This window comes from Caretta caretta, chromosome 4, assembly GCF_965140235.1.
Source record: "Caretta caretta isolate rCarCar2 chromosome 4, rCarCar1.hap1, whole genome shotgun sequence".
Lineage (NCBI taxonomy): Eukaryota > Metazoa > Chordata > Testudines > Cheloniidae > Caretta > Caretta caretta.
In genome coordinates this window covers 15,260,411-15,271,410 of record NC_134209.1, presented here as the reverse complement: position 1 = coordinate 15,271,410, position 11,000 = coordinate 15,260,411, and positions in this window count along the sequence as shown.

Below are 11,000 nucleotides of genomic sequence, written 5' to 3'. Positions count from 1 at the left end.
AGTATGAATTTTCAAGTTAGGAGAGGTCTGACCTTATCAAAGAATTATTCTTTTTCTCTCATCACTTCTGAAATCTTCATTAATGTCTAGCACCAAAACCAACCTCCCTCATGTGGCCATGATATACATTTGTAATGCAATTCTTTTCAAATCCACCAGTTTGATTCCTTGTTCCTTTTTCATTTGCTATTTTAGAGGCAATTCTGAGTTCAATTTCAGGTTCAAGCTGATATGAAATCCTGTGTGCCAGTCCAGATAAAGGTTCTGATCCAATGCCTAAAGTTCCTCTTGACTTGAGCTGAAGGCACTCAGAACTTCTGGGAAGGTCTTCAGTACCTTGTGGGATTGGCCCTAAATACCAGTTGACAAGATGCATCTGATATAACAAGACCCAGATCCAGGTAAATGGAGATGGCCAATGTCTGTCATATTCCTTGGAAGCATGTGAAAGATGTACATAAAAGGCTAGGCTGTGGATAACTCTAGGTGGGTGTGAAAGAAACTTTCTCTCCCTGATAAGGGGACATGTCCCCCTCCAAACTTTGTGCTCTCCTGCTGACTTCCCCCTCAGTGTCACTGCAGTACTCATGAATTCTCCCTTCTAATCCCCACTTTTGCTTATGCTGCACCTTCTCAGTTGTGCTCGAGTGCCTGGGCCAAAGTTGGTATCTATGAACTACATGATGCCAAAGGATCATCAGAGTATAGCACCATCAGCACAGAGGCCTGGACCCATTGCTTCCTCACTTCCCAGCAGAACTGAAGGGGAGGACAGCTGATTGAACATGTTTCATCCAAACCTTTTTTTGGACCAAAAAACCGGCCTATTTTCTCAATCAAAATTTTCACAACAAATTTACGTTTCATTTGTACTTCTCTGGCTTTTTTGAGAAAAATAGGGAAACATTTTGCATGAGGTTCCTTACTCCAGGCCCTTTATAGAATCATAGAATCATAGAAGATTAGGATTGGAAGAGATCTCAGGAGGTCATCTAGTCCAACCCCCTGCTCAAAGCAGGACCAACCTCAACTAATCATCCCAGCCAGGGCTTCGTCAAGCCAGGCCTTTTAAAACCTCTAATGAAGGAGATTCCACCACCTCCCTACGTAACCCATTCCAGTGCTTTACCAGCTTCCTAGTGAAATATTGTTTCCTAATATCCAACCTAGACCTCCCCCACTGCAACTTGAGACTACTACTTCTTGTTCTGCCACCACTGAGAACAGCTGAGCTCCATTCTCTTTGGAAAACCCCCTTCAGGTAGTTGAAGGCTGCTATCAAATCCCCCCTCACTCTTCTCTTCCGCAGACTAAACAATCCCAGTTCCCTCAGCCTCTCCTCATAAGTTATGTATTGAGCCAGACAATCTAGCCAGCTTTCTATCCACCTTATAGTCTATTCATCCAATCCATATTTTTTTAACTTGCTGGCAAGAATACTATGGGAGACCGTATCCACTGCTTTCCCCATATCCACAGAGCCAGTTATCTCACCATAGAAGGCAATCAGGTTGGTCAGGCGTGACTTGCCCTTGGTGAATCCATGTTGACTGTTCCTGATCACCTTCCTCTCCTCCAAATGCTTCAAAATGGATTCCTTGAGGACCTGCTACATAATTTTTACAGGGACTTAGGTGAGGCTGACCGGCCTGTAGTTCCCCGAGTTCTCCTTCTTCCCTTTTTAAAAAATGGGCACTATATTTGCCTTTTTCCAATTGTCCGGGACTTCCCCTGATCACCACGAGTTTTCACCACAAACAAGGTCCAGAGTAACGTAAAGGAGCCCTTAAAAGGCCTGAATCTAGCCAGGCAGAATCTCCTTGGTGAAGGCGTGGTGGAACAGAGCTGTAAGGCTGCCTCCCTCAGAGCCCCTTGAAAGCTCTGGCATAGGGCAGATATTGGGGGCATGGCTGAGGCAGAGGGGAGTGTTGGGCCATAGCACTGTGGAGATGGGGTGATTTAGGGCTGTGCTGTGGTTCATAGGACAGCCCAGGGAGTGTGTCTGAACTTAAGTAGGACCCCAAGGCTGTCTAAATTACACTGGGGACTTCTTCAGCCCCCAGAACAGCCAAGGATTAGGAGGCACAAAGGCGGATCAAAGCAGCCTTAGCTCTTCCATGTCCCTTCTGTGCTATATCTCTGCATTCTGGAAAACCAGAAAAATGTCGGTGAGAAATTTAGAAAAAAACGCCCATTTCCTCCCCAAACTTTAATGTGAAATGCAATTGGCATTTTTCAACCAGCTCTGTTGGGGACCTCACACCCTGCATGCTGCTGAAGGGCACTGGGGGCTTCTGCACCTGAACTCTTCCCTTGCTCATGGAGGTACTGAGCCTTGCTCATGAGCCACACCTCCAGCAATTGCTGCTAGGGCAGTGTAACTCCACACTACCCTACCACGGGCTGTGGCTTACAAGCCACCACAGTCCCCCAAGTATAAGCACATACAAGCCTAGTTAGAGACAGGGACGGAAGCTGGCCACTTCAATGGAGCAAAGGACTGTGATTTATAACGACAAGTGTCAAATGAAAAGTGTCTTATTCGTGGTAAAACGGCTCCCAGGCCAGTAATGTGAATCACCCTTGCCTAGTGGCCAAAATAGAGAGAAAACATGAAGAAATGACTCAACTTTCTGCTGGACCAATTGCTGCTGAGTGTAACCTCCAACAGTCTCCACTTTTTCTGGTTTGTAACTGACTGACTGGTTGCAGCATGGAGAATCTGGCAGTATGAAAAATGGTTTTCTCCCAACCTATAACATGTCTTCCACCAGTTTCCTTAAAATGCCTGATTTTGCCCAAGTGTTAGGCCCAATTATTTTTCAGTTTGATCTCTTCTCCCTCCTCTCTCTCTATTTTCTCCTCTCCTTGATGACTGGGGGAAAATACATGATAGCAGCAGCTTCATATGTTTCACTTTTCACATATTGATGTTTGCATTTGTGAAAAAACCCAACACTTTTCCTGCCTTTCTTCCCTTCAGGGAGTCAAAAAACGTCTGTGCTCCTCTCATGCCCTTCATATCTCTCTTCTGTGGCATATTTCAATACCGTGTTTCTCATCCCCGAACCAGATGAGGCTGAGATTCAATTGGATATTCTGTCGTGGCCTAACAGGATAATTATGATACTACTTCAAAAACTACTACTATGAGATGTAAGTTGCAAAGTTCCTATCATGGCAATCCTGATTTGTATCGTAATACATTTGATATTGTATTGAAGGCTTTGATTGTACTTGTGAAATAACGTTTTGGGAGTTATCTTTTTTTTAGGGAAGTTTTAAAATATACCTATGTCTGTAGAGATATAGAACGTCTGTCCCCAAAGAGTCATTTCATTTGCAGAATGCTTCCTGCATTTCAGAAATGTAGCCAGTGGAATATGATAAACAGTATTTAAGATTCAGGAGGCACCTTGTGTATTCAAGAAGAAATCTTTATATTGAAAACATATAGTCACATTCTGAGGAGAGGGAGGGAAAATAAGATTTTCTTGAATGAGTAGGGGCAACAGTTGGACTTAGCAAATTTTAATACCTATGCTGGGGGACAAACTTTGCAGCATGCCTGCCTAGATGCGACTAGATTTTCACCCTACTTAGAGCTGAGAAAAGGGGACTGGGAAAGAGCAAAAATGAAAGCAGAAGTATAATATAAGCTTGAATCCCTCATTTGTTTCATCTCTGTGCTGTTCTTGCAGTGCATAGGGACTGGAAACCCATAGTTCTACCCAATTTAGGATTCCCTCCACCTGGCGCAGAAATGAAGCAGGCAGCTTCTATACCACTTTTCCCCAGTGTAGCAGGAGGTGGTGTATTGAAAACTGTGTTACAATGTAAAATGCAGCTTGTAATTTTAAGTGGTTTCCTGGTCCTGCTGGCAGACTAGGGGGCTCTGCAGGGAAGAGTGTGAGCTGAGTTTTCAGTAGTCAGTCTGCAAAAGAGCCAGTATGGAGCAAGGTAGGGAGCAGTTGTACCTCTCTGTCTTAGGGGAGCAGCCTGCTATCTCTCCTTCTGTAATTGGTTGTTGTGTGTTAGATTTCCAGCGTCTAAGACATAAAGTAGTGTTACATTGCAACTGTATGCATTACTTTCTTTAACTCACTGGGTGTATGCCGCGGACATAACTGGGGATTTGGGGGGCATGGACAGAGTGTTATGTGCTCTGGTCATTCCTGGCTGTTGGATGGCCACCAACTGGTGAAGATTAGAGCAACTCTAATCCAGGCTCAGGTAGCATACAACAAGCCTCAGAACTGGGGAGCTGCAGCCAGGTCCTTTTTGTTCTCCTTCATCTCTGCTGCACACACAGACAATGGGTGCAGATGAGAATCTAGGCCGATATTACTGTACTTGTCTATGTCTGGGTCGGCTCTCCTGCCTGTGGAGAGTCAAGTGAGTTGCTCGGGATGTGAGTTGGGGAAGGATTCTGCTCTCTGGGGTCACATTCCTGTCTCTTTGAGTGACCCAGTGTCTTTAAGTCATCATTTCAGGGTCATTTCAATTTTTCCATTAACCCCGCAAGCTGATGGTTTGAAACAAGTGTATTTAATAATATATGCAGGCGAACATCAGCTGTGTGAACAGCTGTCTTTAGCAAGGGGAGAGGATGGAATTCACTCTGGTGCAGTCATTAGTATTTCTGCTCCCTCTTAGTTATTTGCCGTACTCTGTATGTGTAAGACATTTTTTCTCCATTTCAGATGGTCCCTTCGGGTCTCCTTTTACTCACAGTGAGGCTGTCTGCTGGATGGTCTCTGCATGGGTGATAATCTGCAATCTGATTTTTGCTTTATATTTGTTGAATATGGTCACAGCTAAGCTATTCCCCTACCTGGGGGCTGATCTTCCTCACATTGACAAAATCCCCAGTGGTGCACAGTTGAATCCTGGGTTGATGATGATGATTGCAGGGATTTGTGATGTCTTAGGTTTTCTGTCATTGCAGAGACAAATGTTGGTATCCTATCGGAAGATAGTAAAATTTGTCTCCGCAATGACAGAAAACTTAAGACATCGCAAATCCCTGATATGCCACATTTCAAGAAATTCCCTTTGCAAAGGAAGAAGGATCCAAGTAGGATTAAACAGAATTGGGTGGTTTTGGGGTGGGGGGAGTATCTGTAAATGAAGCAGCAAGAAGTCGAAGTTCTTTGGGAGAGGGAGGAACATCTCATAGATACTGTGTCTTAGACTGACTCCTAGATAAAACTGCCTTATGGGACATATAGCTAGGGGAGACCTAGGAGCAACCTGACCTGTTAATGTAGAGGCTGGATTTCAATGGCATTTGGAGACTTAAAAAACTAAAGTCTAGAATTGCTTATTCTTCCTCAGTTCACATCTCAGGCCTGAGGAAAAGATTTTTTCTCTCTCTTGGCTACATGCTGCCATGATAGTGAAACACAGATTCAGAGCCAAATCCTGGAAAAGGTCTAAATGGGGATGCTTGTGGAGTAAATCAGGAGAGAATCTGGCCCAGAAAGTCTAATGGAATGCTGGAGCGCTTGATGGTTGTAGTTAACCGCAGTACAGCAGCTCATAAAACATTCAAGAATCTCCTATTTGTGGCATGAGATCATAATCTCCCCACAAAGAGGAAAGAGAAAGTAGCGCAACCATGCAAGAGAGAGAAGATGAGATCTATCCTAACCAGCAGACATGTAAATACCAAAGGGAGGTGTTTCTAACATTAATATCAAAATAAAAGGTTTAACCAATATCATATCCATATTAATCTAATCATCTGTGTACACTGTAACCCTTTTCAGGGTTAAAGGGAGCTTTGCTGCTTGAAAGTGATTCCAAATGTGAACAGGATGTGTGCAGATAGTGACCATGCACTGCTTGCCTTAACAAGCACTTGTCTTTAGCAGCTGGTAATACGCCTGTGTGGCCTAAGGAAGTCCAGTCACTTTTGGTGTTGACCTTTCCAGGGCATAGGCTTGAATCCTGCCGCTTAATCCTACTTTTATAGGTCAGAATAAATGTTTAGAATGATCACTTCTGCTCCTGAATGTTTACCTGCCTTTTGTGCATAATTTTAGAATCTAGAATTACTATTCAAGAAAAAAAATGGCTTGCACTTTCATCTGTGCACCCATGTCCTGGTGAAAACTTACACACATTTAATGGACAAAAGCCATTGTCTAGGTTCCCTTACAGTTTCTGGCCTTTGGCCTCTTTGGATTGATTCCCTTCATGTCTCACTGCTGTGTAAAGTGTCGCTATGAGCTGGGTTAAATCTTGTTATGGATTGAGTTAAAACGTCATTAAAACTGATTTATGAATGGACCCTTCCCTTAAAATAGCTATAAAATACAGCTCGGGGCTACACCTAAAACAAGGCCAAATTGAGTCTGCCCAGAAGCAAGCACAAGTTGGAGCGTGTGTGTGTGTGTGTGTTCCAATGGCTATTGTTCATACTGTGTGTGTGTGTGTGTGTGTGTGTGTGTGTGTGTGCAGCATACCCTGTGTGTGTGTGTGCAGCTTAGAGAAAAGTTCTGAGTTCAGGGTGTTGGATGAAAGAAGAGTGGGCAATGAAAGCTAAGAAACTGCTCCTTTTCCTTTTGGTTTCTCCTCTCTTTGCAGAAGCAGACCTTTGTACATTTCTTGTAATAATCAAGACTTCATGAAAGAAAATGCCAGACTCCATTATCACTTTCTTCTCCCAGCTAGAAACATCTCCAGGGCCCCAGACTTTGACTAGCTGCTCAGGTCAAAAAGGAGCAACCCTATTCTTGGGAGAAAGAAAATAAAACCCTCATCGCCTACTCGTGAAGCAGGGAACTATAACAGCAGTAGACGGCAGAGGTAGATATTAACTTCCTTTAAGCTGAACACCAAATTTACTGATTCAAAAGATATTAGCTGACATGAAGCCATAAAACTTAATTGAAACATAAGGTCAATATAATGTGTACATATACTGAATGGAATATCCAGAAGTCTCTCCATTATAGTCAAGAATTTCTTTTTGTACGTGTAAAAGTTTGCCTTCTTATCTGACACTCTAAGAGGAAATTACATTAATGATCCAGAAATGACTATAATTTACCAGTGGTGAACCAAAGATTTGTAAAAGTAATTGTATTGGCATGTCACAGGCCAATAATCACTAAACTCAGATCAGTGGCCCATCAGGATACTTATATTTATGCATGTGATGTGATATTATCGGTGATTCCAGGCCACAATACTGCTGACATCTGACATTGCCTTACTTGTCACATGACTGTTACCAGCCAATAACTGACTCCTAGGTAACTAGTAAGGGTATTGCAAGGTTTCCTATAACATTACCAGATGTTCAAGTGAATCTTTTCTAGCTTAATAGGAACTTGTGTGTTAATTTCTTTCTGGAGGAACTGCAAGTCTTCTCAAAGTATCTTGTATATTGTCATGTAGCACATTCCATACTTCATGTCTGATCCAACTGAATTCTGTCTGTTCTTAGTGAGTACAACTGAGAGGTCAGGAAAAAAAATGGAGACTATAGCCTTTTAAACAGACTTTGTCAGTGTTTTCAGTAGTTTTTCTTAGCATTAGAGCTAGATCTGAATCAGCTTTCCAACCCTGTGGAAATGTTTGAGATTTGGAAATTTCTTCCCAACCTGAATCAGGACAAAAAGTCAACGTGGAAAAAATTTCCAAACCAAAAATCTTAAAAAGGTGTTTTGGGTCAATCAAAATGTTCTGTTTCAATCATTGCAAAAAGTTTTTGATTTAAATCTTGATTATTTTCCATTTTTTTTTAAAAAATGGTGTACCATAAAGAAAAGAAAAAAAAAGGGGTGGAGTGTTAGGATATAGATATTCAGGCCTGTCTGCAAAGGCCTGTACTTTAAGAATTTAGGTGTATTCTTATCACTTGGCTAGTTCCAGAGGTATAAAAGAAAGAATCAAAACCACTGTCTGCCAGTATAAGGGCCTTCTCTTACTGTGACAGTTTGTGGCCCTGTGCTTAGGCTCAGGCCTTTGGCTAAGCAGCAGAGGCAGCCATAAGCTGGGAAGCAAACGGTCACATCCTCACATTCCAAACTAGTCACATTGAAATAAGGTTCTATTGGGCTGTTAGGCACTATCAGGACAGGATTGTATTCCTATCACCTCCAGAGAAAGGGAAGTGCCTAGAAAATGTAAAAGGAAACTTAGTTTGATAGCATCCTGTCTGGCAAGAACTCACTTATCAATAGCTGGGATGTGAAATCCTCACTTCTGTGTTGTCTTGTCATTGTAGTTCCCACTTGCTATTGTTTGTCTGTATAATCTCTGTCTGGTTCTGTGATTGTTCCTGTCTGCTGTATAATTAATTTTGCTGGATGTAAACTAATTAAGGTGGTGGGATATAATTGGTTACATAATCATGTTACAATATGTTAGGATTGGTTAGTTAAATTTCAGGAAAATGATTGGTTAAGGTATAGCTAAGCAGAACTCAAGTTTTACTATATAATCTGTAGTCAATGAGGAAGTGACTGGGTGGGGGTGGGGGTGGGGGTGGGGGTGGGCATGTGGGTGTGGGAAATGGGAGCAGGGAATGGGGGTAAGAAAATTGGAATCATGTTTTGCTAAAGGGGGAAATGGGAACAGGGAATGGGAGTAAGGAATTTGGAATCATGTTTGGCTAAGGGTAGGAATGGGAACAGGGACACAGGTGTAAGGCTCTGTGGTGTCAGAGCTGGGAAGGAGGATACTAAGGAAGGAAACTGGAATCATGCTTGCTGGAAGTTCACCCCAATAAACATCGAATTGTTTGCACCTTTGGACTTTGGGTATTGTTGCTCTCTGTTCATGCGAGAAGGACCAGGGAAGTAAGTGGGTGAAGGAATAAGCCCCCTAACAGCTTACATTTTGAAATGAAAAAAGTTTCAAATTGAAAACTGAAATTTTGCATTTTAAAAATGTCAAAATGTCTTTCAGCAATTCAAAAACAAAATCAAGAAACTGACCTTTCCCACAAGCAGCTTAATTTTTTTTTACAAGTCGGCATTTCATCTGAAAATTCCTGACCAGTTCTTCCTGGGTCGCTGTGTTTAATCATCCTCTTCTCCCCTTGAGCTTTAAGAACATAACAGTGGCCATACTGGCTCAGACCAATGGTCCATCTAGCTGAGTATCCTGTCTTCCTACAGTGGTCTTATGTTCTTATAGTTTATGAATATGTTGAACAATCAGTACAGATCCTGTGGACCCAGCTATTTACCTCTCTCCATTGTGAAAAATGTCAGTTTATTCCTACCCTTTGGTTCCTATTTTTCAACCAGTTACTGATCCATAACAGGATCTTTCCTCTTATCCCATGACTCCTTACTCTGCTTAAGAGTCTTTGGTGAGGGACCTTGTCAAAAGTTGCTTGAAAGTCCAAGTACTCTATTTCCACTGGATCACCTTTGTCCCCATGTTTGTTGACCGCCTCAAAGAATTCTAATAGATTGGCAAGGCATGATTTCCCTTTACAAAAGTCATGTTGACTTTTCCTCATATTTTGTTCATCTGTGTGTCTGATAATTCTGTTCTTTACTATAGTTTCAACCCATTTGCTTGGCACTGCAGTTAGGCTTACCAGCTTGTAATTGCCAGGACAGCATCTGGAGCCTTAAAAAAAAATTAGCATCACATTAGCTATCTGCCAGTCATCTGATACAGAGGTGGATTTAAGTGGTCTGTTACATAGCACAATTATTAATTCTGCAATTTCATGTTTGAGTTTCTTCAGAATTCTTGGGTGATTTATTACTGTTTAATTTATCAATTTGTTCCAAAATGCGCTCTATTGACCCTTCAGTTTGGGATAGGTCTTCCTATTTGTCACCTACAAATAATGGCTCAGGTGGAGGAATCTCCCTCACATCCTCTGCAATGAAGACCAATGCAAAGAAATCATTTAGTGTCTCCGCAAAAGCCTTGCCTTCCTTGAGCACTCATTTTGTACCTTGATTATTCAGTGGCCCTACTGACTGTTTGGCAGGCTTCCTTCTTCTGATGTGCTTACATAGGGCTTGTTTTCACTACCAGGGTAAGTCGACCTAAGTTACACCACTCCAACTTTGTGAATAATAGCTGGAGTTGATGTAGCTTGTGTCAACTTACCCTGGTGTCTTCACTGCGCTGTGTTGATGGAAGACACTCTCCAGTTGACTTACCTTACTCTTCTCAGGGAGCGGGAGTGCTGGAGTTGACCAGATCGCGCTCTGCCATTGATTTAGGGGATCTTCACTAGACCCGCTAAATTGACACCCACTGCATCAATTGCAGCAGTGTCAATCTTCTGGTAGTGAAGAGAAGCCCATAAACTAACAGCATTTTTAAAAAATCTTTTGCTATTTGCTCTTTTTTGGCCTCACTAATGATACCTTTACACTTTGGAAGTCAAATCCTAGTATGACTTTTTGTCTCTAATCATCTCTTTTACTCTGTATAATGGTGGCATTTTTTTTGGTCCTCTCACTGTTATTTGTTTGTTTGTTTTTTGTTTTTTTGCTATTTGGGGTATACATAGAGTTTGAGCCTCTATTATAGTGTTTTTTAAAAGTTTCCATGAAGCTTGCAGGCATTTCACTCTGGGTGTTTTTCCACTGATGGCAACAAGGCCATGATTTCACCCCTTCATGTTCTTTTACCTTTCTTTCATTTTCACATTGAAGCCATTAAAACTATTATAAGCAGAGCTGTTGGAAGTTTTCAAAATTTTGTTAAAATTCTGAATTAAAAAAAAGGCAGAAAAAGATTTTCATGTATCTTCCCCATACCCCTTTTTTTAAACAGCTGTTATAAGTTACCAGCGTTTAAAGTACGATGGTTGGCCATAAAGCTAAATAAAAAAATCAACTGACTACAAAAAGGAAATAAATGCATGTGATATTAAATTTAAGGATGTCCCATGTGACGTGAGAGAAAAGTACTAATCCTATGACTTTCATTCTGTGGGTAAAGTTTGTACTAGAAAAATTGGCACCTGTAATTTTGTGCTTGATTAAACTCTGTGAAACTATAGTTAC